This window comes from Tyto alba, unplaced genomic scaffold, assembly GCF_018691265.1.
Source record: "Tyto alba isolate M040663 unplaced genomic scaffold, T.alba_DEE_v4.0 Super-Scaffold_16, whole genome shotgun sequence".
NCBI lineage: Eukaryota > Metazoa > Chordata > Aves > Strigiformes > Tytonidae > Tyto > Tyto alba.
Window position 1 is genome coordinate 24,018,125 of NW_024881278.1, and position 20,586 is coordinate 24,038,710.

Sequence of the window (20,586 nt, forward strand, 5' to 3'; positions counted from 1 at the left end):
ACAGAGTCTCCACAGACTTCCAGAAGAGCACCATCTGCAGATAAAGAGCAGTGCAAAAGCCTAAAGGCATGATAAGAATTAATCTCAAAAGCATTGTAAGTTTATTTTGCTCACCCTTATAGGACGAAGTATAGTAATAGTATTGCTGTTGTAGTAGTATGGTCTAAGGGTAAGATAAGAACTGAAGGAAGAGGCAGTAATTTCTCTTAGCCAAACTGTTTTAACTAGGCAGCAAAAAAGCTTGCAGACCCAAGTCCTCTTTAGTATACAGAAACCTTCCTCCTGGTATTGGTATCAGCTTTTCTAGTAGAAGAGGTCTCTTCTCCCTGTTCTTTGCCTTGCAAACAAAGTGAGATCTGGACTCTGCTCCAATGCAAAATACTGGGTGATCTATGCCTACAGAGCAAATAAGCATTGAAAATCGTTATTGGGAAAGCTGGTGAACTCACAACACACTTTTTCCTAAGACTGACATGATTTTAAGGTTAGTCAGAAAAGAGATTTTTTCTCCAGTGGCTATATTTTGTAAGCATAGTGATTTAAAGTCACATCTTCGCAGAAAGTCATCACAGAGTATCTGAATGCTGAAATCCTAAGGGTGAAATGTGGGCCTTGTGGAATTGGTATGGCTGTAAGAGTGAACAGGCCTTGTGATAGCGTGTTTGTAATAAGGTGGAAGTTTGTATAGAGAATGGGAGAAGAAGCAAGCATATTCGACCCTAAAGCACTTGAACCCTGGCTCTTGATAAGAAGTCAAGTAAGTATTTTATGTTGCATGGCACTTCAAGATTCATGACCTCTTGTCGTCACTGATAAAGACAATACCACTTACACGCAAGTAGCAGAAAAAATACATTAAAATAGTTTCAGCTACTTCCTACTTCACAGGGAGAACTAAAGTGGTGCTGTTGTCCCTCAGCATCAAAAAAATAATGCTTTGTCAGATAAAATGCACCATTCACCATTTGCTGCAAAACATATGTTCTTGTTGGCTCTAGCATTTCATTCCTTTTGCACTCTCTAGCTCTTAAATGAGGGAAAATCTGATGATGATTTAGTATCATAGAAAAGGGAAGCGGGTTTCTTTTTAAAGATCTCTAGTTCTAGGGAACTAAGATATTTCTTCTAAATATTCAGTGCAATGACAGAGAAAACTAAGAAAATTGACCCCCCCAAAGTACCATCTGCAGTCAGATTTGGGGTTAGTGTTCTCAAAAACTGTTTTTTTCTCACACATACATTTTGTGGGCTTGAGCATGATGTCCAAAAAGATGATTGGGGACTACTGAAAAAGGAACAGAAACCTGAAAGCAGGATAGTCTCCTAGACCCCTGAGTCCAGGGCAGGTACGTTGTATTTCTGAGGCTGCCTTAAAGTCTAAGTCAGTCATTTTTACCCTATTTGGTACATGATCTAAAAGAGGGTAGTAACGCTATTTCCTCTCACCCATGCATTTTCAGTTAGTGTTCATTTTACTCACAGACGATATCAGAGACTCTTTCTTAATGTGTATTATTACGACTTTGGCCAGCATGGAGGGTTTCCCTTGGCACCTCCAGATGTAGGAGTAGTATAAATGTATTCAGTGCTACAGTGATAAGCAAAGTCTTTAAAATAACGTAGCTCTCAGGATGCATGCATATTCATACGTAAACAGTAAGGCACATCCAGCATTAGCCTAAACAGAGGAAATCAGGTAACACAGAAAGCAAGTATAAAAGTCTTGATCAAACAGTTTCTACTTCATTTATTTTTGTCCTACTCTGACTGGTGTAACTTATAATTAGTCTATGCCTGCAGTGGTGTGGTTCCAAAGAATGGTGGATTAAGGAGAAACTCTAGAATTTTTCTGTAGCTTGACAAGTTATAACCTGAAAAGCTACACTTAGTCCATTAAAGATTTTTCACAGTGACATTTTATTGCAGCTAGGGAAATACGCCACTTTGCCATTTATCATTTTCAGGGCATGGACAGTGAAAAGGAGGTTGCTATGAAGAACAAAATAAAATAGATTACACGTATAGAAGCGAGGTGAAGAATACTGATAAATATACACTACTGAATGTCAGCAAATGTCACTTGAGAAGCCATTTGCAGCTACCAGAACAGCCTTGCAAACCAACAAAAGTAGCAAAACCAGGCAAAACAAGTTGGGTGTACTCACTTCCACATGAATAAGCAATAAACCTCTCTGAAGTTAGACCAGAAAGTTGTTAAACTTGATAGATGAATCTTTTCCAAATTGCTCTGTCACATACTGTATATGCCTACAAAGGACTATGGATGGTTTAAAGTGAAAAAGAGAAAGCATTGTTGAGAATGCAACAATTTAAGCATTTTTGTTCAAACACTTGTATTCTGCTTTGTATTAAAGGGACAGTTTGAACAAAGGAGTAATTCACCATACCGCTTTTTCTTCCACAGGGCTGCTCTTTTTTATCTGAACTTCGTTGTCAGAGCTATAGCATTATTACCATTTCTCCTTTAAATATATTTGCCGCTCTTGCAACAGGGCTTAGAGTTAAATCAATTTGGGTTTGGTAGGCAGAAACGTTGCAAATGAAAGCTTTTCTGCTGGAAACCTTCTAATGGTAGCTATCTAGCATGCCATCTAAGTGTAAGTGGAAGACCTGCAAGATGTCTCCTATTTTTCCAACAGCATCTGATTTGTAGATCTATGGATCAGCTCCATTTTAGTTTATAGACACGGTGACCTGGAAAAAGCTCTCCTTGTGAAAGTTACAGTACTTGAGAGACAACATCAAGATTCCTTCAGGCTTATTTTAATCTGGGCTGTCTATTTGCAGCCTCTTGAACTACTCTTCAATGATAATAAACAGAAGTGAAGATCTTTGACTCAGAAAATATCTCCAAGGAAAAGTAGGAGTTCTTAAAATTTCAGAAACTCTGACTGCTTTTATAGTTAATTTTCCATGAGATTCTTCCTCCCAAATTCTAATTTATCTTAGCAAAATCAGAGACAGCCTGCATCATTTTGATTTCATGAGACTGTTATCCCCAGACACCACTCTCATGCAAATTTCAGATTAGTTTTGTTTTCATTAGTGAAAAGCAGCAACATGGATCACATAAATGGGGTCATACAGGAACTCCTTTATTCAAAATATTTCATACATGTTAAGATACGCTGACTGTAGAACCATTTCAGTCAAACTTCTCACCGTATGTTCATGTAAAAGCCATAAACAACTATCCCTACAGTGGCATCCTAAAGTCGGGGAGTTTAAAAGTTTGAAGAGAACAAATCTCTTCTACTTACAGATCCTGCAGATGGAGTAAGGGAGAACCTTCCTTTCTTGGGCAGGATGTTTATACAGTGAATTTTCTTTGTACGAGTCTTCACTCTGTTCTTGCAGAATCAAAATCAAATGTGATCCTCATTAGTCAAACTGAACCCTTTATTAAATTAAATCTAAAGCCTGTTTTAGAGATGAACAATGAAAATCAGAAAACAAAGATTAAACCAATGGGTTGAACTTTCCTGAACTGCTCCCCGCCCCCCTCCCCCCGATTCTTTGAAAACTGAAGCAATCTTTGAGGCAGAACAGGCATTTGACAGCATCCGTCATACAGAAGCTCTGTAGCAGTTGTGCTGCTTCTTTGGTCTTGTTTTGAATTTCTCTGTCAATTTGAATAGACACAACAGAGTCTCAAGGAGGGATGCTCACAAGCTGAGAAGGCAAGGACCGTGTCGGATGCAACAAAGGGGATAAGATCTATCAGTTTGTTACCTCACAAATATCAGCATCATCAAAAGCTTGTCTTTTTACGTAAAAGTGTGCAGTTCAGTGAAAAACACAAGAAGGCTTATTTACCTTTTATATGTGACATTTGATATGTTACATAATAATATGCTTAACGTTTTTAGAAACTCTGAAATGTGTTACATATGCACACACTTGTCTTTGAAAGAGACAAAAATACAGTTTCTTAAAGGGTATTTGAAAAGTAGAAATGCTTGGCCAAGGGGTTTTGAAGGAGTTCTTGAACAAGCAGGCATCATATTAATAAATATGTTGATTTTGCTACAAGCACTGAAAAGAAACTTCTGGTGAGCAGCCTGCCTAGCCTAATGAATGGTTTAGTCCTTCCTTCCTCCATCCTAAGCATGAAAGTCACTATCCACACCCCAGACTCGATCTGAACTACTGAATGCAACAGGGAAGCGCCTACTGAGGTTGGCTCAGGCCCGGCAGGCTCCAGGCGTGACTCCACAGGCCTGCACCAGCCCGACGCCAACCTACGCTTCCCACCAGCCAAAGTCCCCCCAATGCAGCTGGTAAGGTATGTGGGAAAATATCTGAAGCTCTTAATCGGACAGATCTCGTCCTTTGGAAAAAGCAGAAATTTTGCCTGAAAAAAAAAAAGCAGTACAGGGCTTGGTTAGGTACAGCCAGTAATAAAGAAGAATCATAGTTTCTGTTATCTGGGGGGTTTGATACATTTGTCTTTCTCAGTAAAAATAACATATAGTTCTAAGTGGGGCAGGGGTCATTTTTTTGTCCTTTTTTATTTTAATGGCTAAACATTGTAATGCTAGCTAAATAGAAATTCTTGTCTGTTAATAGGTTCCTTTAGTTTGTAATAAATAGGAATGCTAATGACTAAAATTTGGTATTTGGTATGCATTAGCTTTTGTAAGTCTTTTCTTTACAGGCTTCATTGACATTCAATATGGCAACCTTCCTTTGAAACATATTTATAAAATAACTACAGTATAATTAAACCAACAAAGCCATCTTTTAAGTAAGCTTAATAGCTCAGTTTTTCACTCAGTAAATTTTTTATTTTAAGGAGGAAAAAGAGTTATGCTTCAATTTTACTGTATATTTCATTTTGCATCTAATATTTTCTTTCCATTTGCAATCTGTGCATATCTAATTCTTGACAGCTGTGATTATTAATAAGTGTGCATGAAAAACATGCTTCGTAGAATCTTCCACAAGAATATTTTTGTTAATGAGAACTGAAAAGTATCTTGTCAAATACAATATATGTAATATATATATGTGTGTATATATGCATAATAGCTAATGGTGGTGTAGTTAATACATGAAAATGGATTAATAGATATGGCAGGTAATAATGGAAGGGGATGCTGTTTAATAAATGTAACTAAAAATATTTTAATGATATAAAAGCAATCGGTAAATAAAAGCAATTACATTTAATTTTGCTTTCAGCCTATGAACGTTTTCTGTGAGCTTTAATAAAGGGGAGAGCTTGTGCACAAGGCTAATGGTAGAGTCAATGTTAGCGTTATTCATTAGGGTTTCTAAGTAGTACTTATTCCGAGGTATTTCTCTGGAAGACTAAAATGTTCTTGGTAAGGGTACTTGGATCCTGATAACCCTAATTCATAATAATATCCCCCTCATTCAGAAAATTAAAGTTTACAGAGTCCTCCGCAGTTTGAAAATCTTTATACTATTTAGTACCGTGATCATGTTTACTAAGGACAAGTTAAAAAGTGATAGCTCGCATTATAATAAGTATAGCGGAGCCTCCTAACTGTTTCTTAAACTCTGTCCTCTACAGGCATAATAATATTGAGACCCCATTTACGGTATGGTGAATAAAAACAGTTGACATCATTGTTATAATCTTTATTTAAAACTGTTACCAAGGTTACAAATTACCATCACTGTGTGCAACAGGTCCCTCTGAAGCAGTATCATTACAGATTAGCTGTAATGTGTAGGATTATAATAAAAGGCATAAGGGATTATGCACAAGCAAAAATGCTAGAAATAACACAAATGCATCGACATTATACGGTGCATCGCGTTGCAAACCCTCTGCTTTCAACGCTGAAATACACATGTGGCTTTTTGTTTCATTCGGGCATTTAGAGAGATGTTAACTGTATCCTGAAGTGGCTTTACAAATGTCAGGGAGTGGAGGGGGTCGGGTTTTTTCTCGACCTACAAAACCGCTGCCGCTGGCAGCGTTCTCACCCCGTCTCCGCTCTTAGAGGGGCACCTCGCCGGCAGGAGTGCTCGCCTCCCTTGCGCGGAGCGGGGCGGTGGGCCGAGGGGAGGGAGCGGGGGACCGCGGACCCTCCGCAGCGCGGCCGCGGCCGCCCCCGCCGTCCAGGCGCGCCCGAGCGGGCGGCAGAGCCCGGCCCGGCCCCGCCGCGCAGCCACGGCCACGGGGGCGGAGACTTCGGCCTCCCCCGCACCCACGGGGGGGAGAAGGGTCTCGCCCGCAACGACAGGGTGGCTGAGGGGAGACCGGAGCGGCAGGTGACCCTCCGCTGGCCCAGGCGGCTGCCCACCCCCCCCCCGCCCCAAATCTTCCCCCTCCCCGGGCAGCACCTCCCTCCCCCGCTAAGTCACTCTACCCCGCCCTCAATTTAGTGACACAAATCCGGGCTCTTAAAGTCTTTGCGACTGATCGTACGCGCTCATTTATAAATAATGATCTCCGTATAGATGCGTAACAACAACATACCAGGAGTGTTTCGGGAGAAATCCGATTAAAGCCTATAGCCTTTCCCCCCCCTCTCTCTCCCGGAGCAGAAGTCTCGCCGCAGGTCAGCGGCCGCGGCTGGCCCAGGCTGCGGGGTTAAAGGGAAGAAAAGGCTCCGGGGGAGCGGCTCCCCCCGGGCGGGGGGGATGAGGGGGGGCTGCCGCCCAGCAGCTCGCCCGCCGAGGTGCGCCCGGACGGCCTGAGGGGTGCGGCGGGAATTTGGGGGGGGGAGGGAGGCGCTGCGCTGCTCGGAGCCTGAACTCGGCGGCCGGGACCCCCGGGCCGGGGCGTGGGGCCACCCCGCTCCGCCGCGACCGGCCCGGCCCGGGGTGGCAGTGACGCAGAAACGCGCTTTCCTGTCCTCTTTCGGGCGATTTAGGGGAACTAGAAAAATAAACATCGGGCTGTTTCATGGAACCGGTGGAGAAAGCTCCGAAGGGGAAGAGAGCGGGGCACATCCTTTTAGAGGAAGGACAAGGGTTCTCTGAGGAGGGAGAACAAAAGATGACAGTGGTGGCTGTAACCCCACCATGAACCAGGGACCTCCTGGCCACGCTCGGAGAGCTAACCTCCCCGGACTTCCCATTACCTCTCCATGACACTTCACTAATGCTCACACAATGGCCAACTGAGCAGTTTAAGTAAAGATATTTTAACCTGAACTAAACATTGTCTCCAGACAATAGGATGCAAAGCAACATCTGGTACCACACATAAACAACGCTGCACAACGGCATATGCTCGACGTCTGGAAGTTTATGTCAACACTGAGCAGTCGAGGAGGCTGTCGCTGCTCGGCATGAAATCTTAATAAACGGCTGCTTGCTGCGCTTCCGAGGTGAGAGCATCCAGGATCCTTCCTCCCGCGGCATCCTCTTCAGCCTGAGATCCTCCGGCAAGGCAGCTTCGGACCTCACCCCCGCCTCCTCCCTCCCGCCCTCGCAGCAAACCACCAGTGAGAAACGCCACGGAGAGAACCCGTGGTTCGGCCTAGGGACGGCACCGCGTTACCCCTCCGCCGCGGCGGCTCCGGCGGGCACGGCTCGGCCGCCGGCGCCGGTGGAAGCGACCGGCGCTGAACGGGCAACTTGAGGAAAGCGCTTCTTAAGAAAGCGGGCTCTAGGCTGGTGAAACAACGGGAGGTGACCGTTGCAAACAGCTGTTCCTCATACATATTTCATTATACCGTCAGATAATGCGTCTTACCACTTTCTCAATTATTCACAGATAAACATTTTCAAGACGTTTTGACATCTGTCGTAGGGCCTGCTATTAATTTAGTAATCACCGTGGTTAAAAATGTGTGGGGACCGCACCTCACAAAAACTTCGATTTCACTTACGAGGACACCTTCCGTAACAGCTCACCCTAAGCAGCACATCAGGCCAAAGCAGAGCCCCAAGATGAGGACACACACACACACTATCTTCACCCTGCAGCCCTCGGACTGCCGCCCCAGGGGGGCTGTGCAGCGCCGGGCACCTCCCGGAGCTCCCGGCCGGGGTGGGGAGCGGCACCTGCCCTCCCTGGCGAGCCAGAAAAGCGCCCAGAAACTGGCGTCCGTCCCCTCGGTCGGGCTCCTGGCGCAAGCGCTCCCGCTCCTCTCCGCAGGCAAAGGGCGCTCACCGTCGCCTCGGGCCGCCCCGGAGGGAGGCCAGCCCCCTAGCCGGAGCTGCTGGACGCCTGCTCCCCCCGCACCCACTCGTGCTTCGCCAGCCCTCCACGCAGTGTCCCGGCCGGCCGCCCAGCGAGGGGTGGCGGGGGCCGCCCGGCCGGGGCCAGCGGGGAGCCGGTGGCGGCTGCTGCGGCGTCGATCCGCGCCGGAGCAAAATCCGCGGGTCCCCGGCCGGACCCGCTCGTCCCTCCTGAGCGTCAGGAAACTTCTGACAGAAAGTTTGTTTCGCTGCTGCTGAGGCTGGCTGTAAAACTGCGAGGCTTTGGGGAGTCGCAGCGTCTTACAGCTGCCTCTTTTGTGTCTCTGCCTTGGCAATAATCCCCTCTCTTAAAATAAGGAGCATACCACCCCCCGAAACACACACGCACAACTACCAGATGTTACGCATGAACATTAAAAAGTGAGTTCAACGAGCAAAGGGGAGAAACAAATCGCGACAACCCTTTCAGACACTTTATTGATTAAACTAATCAACTCAGCGCCCCTCTCCTCCCTCCCCTTCCCCAGGCTACCTCTTTTAACCACAAAATTCACAAGCAAGCAATAACCGGCCCTCTCCACGACCCTCCCCAGCCCATGCCCAGGTAAGTGGATGGAAACTCGTGCGTGTTTTCCTGTCCTGCTAGAAAAGATCTTGATGACGACTAGTTTCTAGAGCTGCCGTCTCGCCACTGACACGGGGCTTCTGCTTTGCAGAAGGCGCAGGACCCACGTGTAAGACAGCAAAACGAGGGAGAAGTGGTGCTTTCAACCTGGCCCCGCTCCTCTCCTCTTGCCACGGGGGCTTGGCCGCCCCCACGCCGCCCCTGCGCGGGGACCGCCGCTGCCCGCGGAGGTCCCACACAGCGGGGGAATGGCGGGGGACAGGTACCCCAGCTACCAGAAGGCTGGCCGGCTCCTCTCGGCGCATCCCGGCGGGTCCCCGGCGTGCCGGTGTGTTTGCTCCAAAGCCTCAACCGGAGTCCCGGTCCTGAATTTTATTTTAATCGCACCGCCAAGAAAAGTGCCGGCGCCCAGGACGGCTGGGGAGTGTGAAAGCCTTCCTGCCTCTCAGGTGGCAGAAGGCAGAGGAGGATTTGGGGTCGGACGGAAAAGAGGATGGTCTGTGAAATGGAAACAAGAATTTCTAGGGCTCCCTCAAAGTATTACCCACAGCTGAAGACCTTGCCCTCCCTTGAATGCTCTGTAAACAAGAGGTCGGGTCTACCCGGAATCCAGGATTTTTAAAGTCAGAAATAAGGGAAATCGGGCTGTGAGCTTGTGGAGGGGAGACCTTTCCACCTCCGCAGCGTTCACCGCGTTTTAAAGTGAAGTCTCGGAAGCCCTAGAATAAACCCAGCGCTGGAAGCTTTCTGCCAGCCGCCCTTGAATGAGTCCTCCACTCAGTCAGAGCTGGTCTGTGCCTACCTGGCTCTTCACTTCAGCTCTCTGAAATCCTTGTACAGTTTCCACACTGTACTTGCAACTGTGTTCCTGCAGAGCCGTCCCGTCACCGTCCCCACCCCAGCCTCAAGACGCCCTTCGCCCTATTGATTTGTGCTATAGCCGAACAGGGAGAAAAGACGAGAATTGTATTCGACAGATGCTGCTCACTCGTGAATAACAGGTTCAGCGCATACGGTATCTCTCGCCATTATCCTGTAAGTTAATATTGAGTAGCAATAGCTGTCTAAATATCAAAATCTATTTATAGGGGATGCAGAGCCATGACCTCTCCATCTGACCTTCAAGAACTGCAGGCTGGAAAACAGGGCAAATGGAGAAGAAAAAAAAAAAAAAAGAAAAAAAAAAAAAAAAAGAGGAAAAGCCCGGGATTACAATGGACATTTGTGCCTGGTGGAGCTGGGCTGGTTGCTTTTGTTCCCAAATCCTGAGGGGGACTTGAACCTTTAGGATGGCACCGGCCCTGCGGCCCCGGGAAGGAGCGGCTCTGTCCGACTTCTCTGTGTCCCCGTCGCGATCGCGGTGTTGCCTCGCCCACTTCTGCCCATCTGCAAAAGTTCGGGGTTTTTTTCACATTACCAAAAAAAAAAAAAAAAAAAAAAAAGAGGAAAAAGACAAAACAGCGCCATTGACTAGACAGCAGGTCTCTGCGAGTTGGGGGAGCAGAGAGCTCAGCAGAGCACAGACCCACAGCTTGGGAAATCATTTTGCAAGGGGGGGAGATGGGGGGGTATTTTCTTATTTTGCTGCTCGCATCCTTCCCAGCACAAACGAGGTGTGAGCGGAGGGAAGAGGGGCTTGGGCAATCTTCCCACCCCCCGCCTCGGCAAGCGGCAGGTTGGGGGAAGCCGGGCGGCCTCAGGCGCTGCCCGGGGGGTGTCTGGACCCCCCGGCAAGGCGAGTGTCGGGGCCCTGGGCCGGGACCCCGTGGCATCCCGCGCTCTCGGGGATCGCCCCCCGCCCACCCCCTTCCCCACCCGACGGGGAGGGGGAGGATGCTCCGTAGAGTCCCAGAGCAGGGATCAATATTACAAAGAGCATCCCCTCAGGGGGAGTGGAAATGAGGCGGGGGGGGGGGGGGGGGGGGAAAGGGCGGACGGAGGGAGAGAGAAAGAATCCCCAAGAACTTTTTTGTTTTTACGGAGCCGTCGAGAGGTCGTCCAGTCTGAATTAACAACTGAGTAAAACTAGACCAACTGCAAAACCGCCCTCCCCCCGCCCCAGCCCCAAGCTCCCTGCATTAATATGGCGCCTGCGAGCGGGAGAAACACTTTTCTCGATGTTTAGCAGCTGAAATGTGCTCCCTGAAGGTCACACCAAGCGACGTGCCCGTTGGCTGCCGCGCAGGGCGAGGGCGCGAGCCGGGCCGGAGGCAGCGCCCGGAGCCCCCCGAGCCCCCTAAATCCCCGGAGCCCCCGGCAGCGCCGCGCCCGCCCCGGCCGCCATCCCGCCGCCGGGGACAACAGAGCGGCCGGGAGAGCGAGGCGGTCTCCCACAGCCAGATGTGGCCCGGCTCAGCTTTTTCCCCCCCTTTATTTTTCTGTGTGTATAAGGGAATTGTACCCAGCTTCCCTTACTCTCTTATTAGGAAAATAAAACTAAACTAAATTAAATTAAATTAAAAAAAAAAAATACTAAACAGCAAACAACCCGGGGCTCCGAGGGAGTCATTCCCTGTGTCTGGAAATTAAAAGGCTCAAATGTCCTACGTGACCCTGTTAAGACGCGGGAGCACTGTTCGCAGCTACTTTAAAGCGCCAGTCTCAGTTGGTTTGGAGGTCGGAGCTACTGTTCCTCAGAAAGAGAAGTGTCGTTCAGGAGGCAAACTCTGTCCCGAGGGTTGTGTGCAGTCTCCCTTTCCGCCGGCTAAGTGCACCTACCAAGGGAAGAGAGAGTGGCAGGGCTGCTAACCGCGCTGCTTAAATGTTCTCTGCTTTCTCCTACCGGGGGCTAAGCAAGGAACAAGCTTTTCTAGCTGCCCGAATAAAATGAGAAAGGTGATTTTTTTTTTTTTTTTTTTTTTTTTTTTTTTTTTTTTTTTTTTACCTATTCTTGGCATTTGCGTCCCACTTGAGGAAAGTGTCTGGAAAAAAATCCCCCCAAACCCGACCCAACACACTTGACAATAATCTCCCTCTAAATCTTGGGTCTTGCTACTACATTAGGCTCCGTGATATTGCATTCCAAAGAAAATAGACTGGGTATTAGAAGAGGAATCTCTTCTTCCTAATGAATATTTACCCTGAGGTCATTACATCCGTAATGGTCCTCGCTTAACTTACCTTGCTCCCCTCTTTCTCTGCCAGAGACTGGGATTTCAATCACAATGCCCTCGATTTTAAAGTGCCGTGTACCATTTAATGGCGGGGTGCAGGCAAGGTTAGAATATTATTGACTTCATGCAATATATAAGATGGATACATTTAAGACTTTTAACTTTTTGTTGCAATGACACGCTGTATTTTTATGAGATACCTATTATGCAGACAGAACCATTGTGCTGTAGCTGCCTCACAGTTGCTGGATCGTTTCTATCAGATGAAAGATTTTGAATAGTTTTCTTTCAACAATGCATCCTTTTGGTCTAGATACAAAGAATGTGGGCATGGTATACACTTAAACAGCTCTGTCACAGAGCAAGATTAAATAGAGTATGTATCGAATCCTGTCTGCAGTGTAATACGCGCAGGGAGCAGAATGGAGCTCCCTCCGCCGCTGAAGGAGCCCATTAAGGTCTGATGTCCTGGGAGCATCTTCCAGATTTCCCTTATCTGTGATATTCGCTAAGCTGTTAAAAATCTTTACAGTCGGGTTTTGAAACCGGCTGCTTCTCACGGAAAGACGGAGCTCGATGGCGGGGTCTTCCAACAAACTCTACTGCTGGCTCTCGGGCGAGGGGGCGAGCGGGGCTCCGCCTCGGCGGCCGCCTGGCCGCGGGCGCGCCGGGGCAGCCCCTCGGGAGCCGGGCGGCTTTTCCCCGCGCTCCCGGGGCGGCAAGAGGGGCCCCCGGTTAGCGCGGCCCCCGGTTCCCCCCCCCTCCCCGCCGGCGGCGGCAGCCCCGGGCCGGGCGGGGCCGGGGGCGCAGCCGCGGGGAGGCTCCGCGCCGCTCCGCGCCGCTCCGCTCCCGCCGCTCCCCCTCCAGTGCTCACTCAAGCGACTTGACCAAAGTGCACGTGCTGAGCCCAACTTTCCTCTCCCCCTTTCCCCAGCTTTGTGCTCTCCGCTGATTGAGTCCCCATATTAAGCTCGAGATCCTTTCTAAGCAACTGCTAAGAAGTCAAGAGCATCCTTGCTTGCTTTCTCTCCGTGGCCTTTCATGCCCTCAATTTGTTATTCTACTGACACTTTTCTTAAAGTTAGCGCCCAGCATTGAAACATTAGGGACAAAAGCCCTGGAAAATCTCTCCCTCCTCACCGCCAAATCCTCTAATGGGGTAGTGCGTGTCGAATTTTTATTTGATTTCCAATAATCTCCAGCACTTCCATATTAAACCTCTCTCAGCCCAGCGCCTCACCTATGGGATATTTTTCAGCTTCACTTCGGAAAGTAGAGACGCTCAGATTTCCTTCCACGTGCACCCACTAATTTATAAATGAGTGTATACAGCTGTCTTCGTGTATATCTATGTCTCTATATCTGCCGTAACGCTTTCATTTTGTGTCAAAATAACATATCCTGTCACTCCACGCCAAAAGTATATTTATCGAATGAAATAGCACCGCAAGCTGCATCTTCTTTATCAAACCTTCATTTCTGTTTTACCCGATTGTTAAATATCTTTTCATTTCTTTTCCTATTTTAAAATACGTATTACGGTAATTGTTACTTGGAGGTCTTTTGTGTATCTATAGCTCCTTTGATTCATATCTTTTCCTTTCTTTTAACCTTGTTATGCGAAATTATATACATATTTCTCGGGAAATCCAAGGAGTATAACTTTATTAAATAAAAACGTCCTATTACTGGAGTTTTGCAGCAAATACCAGGGTTTTTTAAGTACACGTTCCTAACCCATGTTTTTTGAATGAAGATCCCTAAGTCCTCTTCACTTTATTACGCGGATTTTGTGAAATGATTCTTCGCCTCGCGGATTTAAATAAGTTTTAGTGTGAACCAAGAATGAACATTATCCTCTAACCTGAGGTCAAGTGAAGGCTGATTTCCATGACAAAGAATAATGCCCATTTTGTCCAATATGAAACAACTTCACTTTCGGCATCATTAAGAAGAATTTAGCACTTTCAGGGCTTTGGGGGCTGGGTTTTTTTGGTAAATAGTTGGCTATGTATAGCGCAATTTCCCTTTTAGAAATCACAATACAAAGGCCAACTTCTTGTGCTCTTGAATTTCGGCATTATTTTTATAGCCTTAAGTAGAGTGAATTTGCACCTGCTGGTATTTAAACTTTAACATATTAGCTGGGGAGGACTTATCAGCCCCGCGCACTGCCTCGAAGCAAATTAACAATCTTCATTAAAGTAAAGGGAGGGAGGGCGGGCGGGGAAGTGACCGTTTAAGTTGCTGTCCCGGATCTCCCCGATCTATGCAGGTTCCGAGTGGATTATTTGGGGTCCTTCTGGCAGCAGAGTTACCGCTTTACTCCCCCTCCCCCCAACACGCACACTCGCTTCCAAATTTCTGCTTCTCTCCGGGCGCTTTAACCCTCTCGATACCTCCCTCCCGCTCTGCCCGGAGCGGTGACCCCGGGGGAAGGCTGCGCAGAGCCAGGGGCGCCTCCGCTGCGCTCCTGGGGCTCAGCCCCGAGGCCGCTCCCACAGCACCCCCCTTTTAGAGAGCTTCCCAAAAAATCAGGTCGTGCTCTCGGGAGTTTCTTCTCTCTCTTTGATGGCCATTTTCGGCTGAGCTCGCTCCCTCCCTCCCCCTCCTCCTCTCTGTCTCTCTCTCTCTCACACACACACACACACACACTACAAGAGCCAGTGAGGAAGTGATGTTAATCCAAATATCAAACTTACCGTCCGGAGGATCCTGCCTTGACAAAGTTCATCTCTGCTGGGTCTCAGAGTTACAGAAACGACCGTCATCTCTCACTAAGAGCTCGGGGCTGGGGAGAGGGGCTGCAGCCGGAGGGCCACCGGCGGGGAGCTCAGCCCCTCGGCTCTGCCCTCCCCGCTTTACTGGCTCTGCGCCCCGAGGGGAGCGGGGCACAGAGACCCCCCCCTTCCCTGCAGCCGGCTCCGGCGCTCCCGGGACGGGGGCGCACAGGGCACCGGCCCTACGATTTCCCCTGCGGACCGGGCGTGCGCACCCAGACGTGCCTCCGCGGGGGGATCCGCGGGCTCCCCTCGGCGGGAGGGGGCCCCGGGGCAGCCCCCCGGCTCTGCTGGGCCGCCTGCTTCTTGGGGAGGGAGAGGGGGTGAATGGGGAGGAAGGTGGGGGAGTGGGAGTCGTGTGCTTGTTCACAGCTACACCGGGAAAGTGGAAGCATTTCGTGTTTACAACCGGCTCCGGCTTGTAATGGTGAGATGTAGTTCAAGCAGCGCTCCTGTGTGTCGCGGGCTCTTAACTGGAGCTTTGCTCAGTCGTTGAGAGCAATAGAAAGTATATGGAAATCAATATATAGACAGTGTGGAGGGCAGATAATGGATTCGAGTCAGTGAGTGTTATAATCTGCATTATGGGCTTCCTATTGTTTAGACTGAGCACAAATTTCCAAAGGGTGAAGTGTTGTTGTTGTGGTTTTTTTTTTTTGTTTTGTTTTTGTTTTGTTTTTTTCCTTCCCCCCCCCCCCCCCCCCCCGTCTCTTTCCTCTCTCTCTCTCGTTCTCTCTTCTTTTTGGAGGGCTTTGTGTGTATAGGGAGAGGGGGTGTGTGTTAAATCCTCCTGCCACAATTATCAGAGTACCCCCCTCTTCCCGCCCGCCCCATCTGATTTTAAAGGTAGTGCTTTCACGGCGAAGCTAATGACTTTCATTTAATTGAACATGCCCTGATGTAGCGGATTGTTCTCGCAGCCCTGCGCCTTTGTTGCTTTTGGGGGGAAATAAAGCTAATCAAACCTTTTGTCACGGCCAAATTCTCCCTCAGGGTCTCCCAAACATTTGTTTGAATAATTCACCTCAAGAATTGAAAATACTAATTGATTTTAAAATGCTAGCCCGGAGGGACAGGGAGGTGGGGGGTTGGGGCGGGGGGGAGCCTGGAAATTAGAGGCGAAGAGCAAACGTCTACCTGCCAGCGGCGAAGCCTCCGCAGACGCTGCCCTCGCCGGGAGCGGGAGCCGGGTCCGGGCTGTCCTCCCCCCCCGCCTCACCGTCCGTCCCCTCCCTCGGCCCGTTCTCCCCCCTCAACACCCCCCCCCCCACTCCCCAGCGGCCAAACTGCGCCCGGTCACCTCGGTCTCGGACGCTCCGCTAAAGTGCCGGCGGTGGCAGGGGTGGGCTCCGCCGGGCGGGGAGGGGAGCCCGGTCCGGGCGCCTCGGCCCCATTCAGGGAAGAATTTTGATGCGATTCATTAGAAGTAACGAGTTGACATAAGGTAAATCTACATCGAGGGGGCCTTTCTTTGAGTGCATGGGGAAGCTTCATTAACCATCGCTAACAAGGCGTGCAAATGCTCTGATTGGGCAGCTTTCTTGTAACGCCAGGGCCTTAGCAGGATGCCCACCTAATGAGGGTCACTACAAGAGACTGATAAAATATTCAAATTTTCCGTCGCACCAGGAACTTTGTACTAAAGGAGAAAGTTGAGGCAACTGTGTGCTTGTTTACCTTGGGAAGGCACACTCGGGGGAGAAGGCATCTAGCTCTGACATCTCCATCTCCCAGAGAAGCCCCGAGCTGGATGGTCACTGCTTTTTGGACGTTTATTTGTTAAATTCGCCGACAGATTTCCCCCCGCCTTCCCTCGTTTTCCCTCGGTCTAATTATGTTTCTCCCGAGTTTAATGCACTGATAAATAAATAACTTGTCTGTGAGGTTCCACGCTTTCTTTATTTTCTTTCTTTTTTTTTTTTCTTTTTCCCCTTCCCTTGAAGAAGAATTATTAAAATCAGCCTGATGGCTTTAATGATACGTCAATCATTTCAAAGTTGCTGCTTGTTGCTAATATGTCAGCCTCTGTACACATCACTGCTACTTTCCTCGCTGCCGCGTTTAAAGGCTGTCCCCTCCCCCCCCCCCCCCCCCGCAATTTGTTCCTTCAAGTTTTCATTGCTAGGTTACGATTTCTAATTAGAGCTAAGTATTTCACTTAATATTTAATTTAGACGCCCAGCACATATATCATACCTAGATCAGTCAATCAAGTGTCCCTTGTTGATAATGCTACATCATTAAGAGTTGTGTTTAATTCAGGAGCAGGCGGCTGCAGGGCTGCTGCTGCTGCTGGTGCTGCAGAGCAGGTAACTTGCTGCTGGCGGGAGCTGCAGGCAGCTCCGGGGGATGGGGGGAGGCGGCTGCGGCTCCGTCCACTCCTCGGGAAAGTTTACAGCTTCCCAAGCCGGCACCTCGCCGCGGAGGCGAGCTGCACTCCTTTTCGCCCTCCTTGCAAAAAAAAAAAAAAAAAAAAAAAAAAAAAAAGAAAGAAAGGAAAAAAAAGGTATCTCACGTTTTCCTCCTTCAGTCTCTGTGTTTACACAAAATTAAGTGTGTGGGGGGCACTCCCCAAAAGTTTAACTTGGAAGCTGGAGTACTGTTTTGGACCAGTAATAAAATAACCCCTTCGCCTTCTTAAACCAATCCACACCGTTAAAAAAAAAAAAAAAAAAAAACACAAACAAACAAACAAACACACTTGCCCACTTGTTTCTTAGCACGGCCGGTACATCACACATCGCCTCAACAGGGGCTGTATTACGGGAGCCGGATGGGCCACATCTTACACACCCATCAAATGCGCATTCATTTATCTCGGGAGTCGGGACTAAAAAGAGAGGGAGAGGAAGAGAGAGAAAGGAAGAAGAAGGAGGATAGACGTGTTTGCAAAGACAACATCGGTGAAAAATCGTCAGCGCTTGCCACTGAAGACTGACAAGAAAAATCACTTAAATCGTAATAATAATAACAAAAAGCCTAACAAGACCAACGCGATGGGTTCTCCTTCACCTGCCCCGGGCTGTCCCTCTCTCCCCCCATCGCCTTCCCTCTCGCCGCAGCCGCGGTGCTGCATTTTCCTCTCGCCGGTGCCGTGACCGCTACACCCCAGCCCCGTCTGAACCCCTGCCTCCCCCGATAAAAAAAAAATAATCAGCCCTTGCAAGCCTCGACTGAGTCACTCCCGAGTCAGGATTAAGGGGCACTAACTAAGCAGCAGAAAATCGCAGCCTCCTGGGAGAGACCATCAAAACAAGCAGTGAAATAAAGGAGCTTCCCTCTCCGATTCCCTTCCTCTCCCTGTAAAAGTCCTCCAGGTTGGCAGCCCGACACACAGACACACACACACCCGCACACACTCACACACATACACACACACACACCACCCCTCAACTTCGCAGGGCTCCCTCCAGAAGAGAGCACAGGCTTCTCCTGGTTTATTTAGGGGGAGTTTTTTTGGGGGGGAGGGGGGAGACCTGCTCCCCTGCACTGCAGAGCCACATGTCATTCTAGCAGCTAAAACAATGAATCATATGGGATCAAGTAAGATTGACTGGAAACGGGCGGCAGGTTCCCCAGCCCGGAGAAGATGGCCATCGGTGGCGGGGGGGGGGGACCTCGCCTGCCACCGCCCCGGACCCCCGAACCCCAGCGCGGGAGAGTAGAAGGGCTGGGGGGGGGCGGGGGGGAGGAGAGGAGGGGGACACCCGAGGCAGCGCACCCCCGGGGGGCTCCCCGGCGGGACCTCCGCCCGTCCGTAACAAACTTACAGGATCCGGAAAGGATTTTCCCAGCCGAGAGGGCAGCCGCTGCCCAGCCCCGTCCGCCGCCGTGCTCCCGCTCCCGCTGCCGCCGGCTCCGCGCCCCGCTGTGCGCGCCGCTCCGCGGCACTGCGCGGGGGCCGGCGGCTGCGCCCGGCGGGTCCGGGCTCGGCATTAGCCGATCCCATTGACAGTTTGCAGCCAGCAGCTGCAGTCATTAAAAGCCATTTACACCCTGGCCTCCTCACACAAAGCTAGCGCGCCAACAATTACCCGCTTGCACATTTCAGGACAGGATAGTGTGTCCCTAACAGGCTTAGGGGAGCGCTGTAGCCGCGGCCGGGCTGCGCAAGCACCGGATCCGCTCCCCGAGCTCTGGCTTACGACCACCGCGCCGCGGTGACCCGCGTCGGCGAGCCGCGGGAACAGGCGCAAACATTTTAGGATGCTGACGCCGTCCTTGCAAGAGCTTCTGGCTGGCAGAGCTCCTGTGCTGGGCGTCCGCGGGCGCGGAGAGGAGAGCGGGCTTCAGTAAGACCTTGCTATTATCTGGCAGGCACATCAGGGTGGTGGGTTTGCTCGGCTTTAAACACACAGATACACACGCGCACACAGAGTAGGCATGCATGGAAATGCCCTGCAGGATAATTTGGAAGGTTTTCACCAGAAATAGAGTTGCTATATGTTTCATATGTCTGGGAAAGGGAAAAAAAAAAAAAAAAAAAAAAGAAAAGAAAGAGCGAGAGAGTGAAAGAAGGGACAAAGAGAAAGAGAGAGGAGGCAAGAAGAAAGAAAGAAAGAAAGAAAGAAAGAAAGAAAGAAAGAAAGAAAGAAAGAAAGAAAGAAAGAAAGAAAGAAAGAAAGAAAGAAAGAAAGAAAGAAAGAAAGAAAGAAAGAAAGAAAGAAAGAAAGAAAGAAAGAAAGAAAGAAAGAAAGAAAGAAAGAAAGAAAGAAAGAAAGAAAGAAAGAAAGAAAGAAAGAAAGAAAGAAAAGAAAAGAAAAGAAAAGAAAAGAAAAGAAAAGAAAAGAAAAGAAAAGAAAAGAAAAGAAAAGAAAAGAAAAGAAAAGAAAAGAAAAGAAAAGAAAAGAAAAGAAAAGAAAAGAAAAGAAAAGAAAAGAAAAGAAAAGAAAAGAAAAGAAAAGAAAAGAAAAGAAAAGAAAAGAAAAGAAAAAGGATATGTATATTGAAGCTTTGAAAGGTTCATCAGGCATCCTAATAGAGGGATGTAACCTATAGGCAAACAACTAGTATGTGATTGTCTGGGAGATTAAAAAAAAAAAAAAAAGCCAGTTTGGATTTTATTCTGGAAATGTTAAGGTAGTTTAATTTGCAGCTTGAAGAAAAATGGAATCAAATATTAAGAAACTCCTGCAGGAATTCCCCCCACCCTCCCCTCTGTAATCCTTTACATAAAAGGAAAGGATTACAAAGAAAAAGATTTTGTGTATGTGTGTATTAAAATCTTTGGCTAAACATATTGTTGTTCAATTAATACCTCCAAGTCGTTTTGTAGAGGGGCTGAGAAGTCTTTTTCCCTCCTTAGTTGTACCACTGGAAGCGGGAGCCAGGGCGGTAGGGAGGGGTGGAAAAAGTTTTCCCCCGGTCTGTTAATAGAGGTGTTTAAGCAGATCACTAAAAATTAAGAGGCGAGTTATTTCCATTAGGACTATGAAGCCATGTAGCTCACCGATGACAGTTTAGTGGAAATCAGATGAATGTGTAATACAGCGAGCTTCTTCCAGTCCAGCAGCTCTTCCAACTGGACCTATTCATCTGCCACTTGGAATTATTTCACGAGGAGTGCGCTGTGAAAGGATCACAACCAGTTTGGAGCCCAGCTAAAGAACTTCTACCACCCATAGCAGTATTATTATTATCCTTCGGATAGGGCAAGTCACGCTATGTTTTCACATTTTAATTGTAATATCTCTCTTCCCCCCCCTCCTTCCCTCCATTGATGTCTGAAAGTAGTTTGGGCTCCAAGCCTCACCCCTCGATCTCCATCGGAATGCAGAAAAGATCTTTAAAAAAGTTTTGAATTCCTCAATGATTTTTCTTCTAGAAAGGCGGCTTAGGATAATTATTTCAGCTTTATTGAGGGCAGATTAGTTGAAGTCTGGATGCTGCGTTTCAATACTCGTTGTACATGCCTTTACAA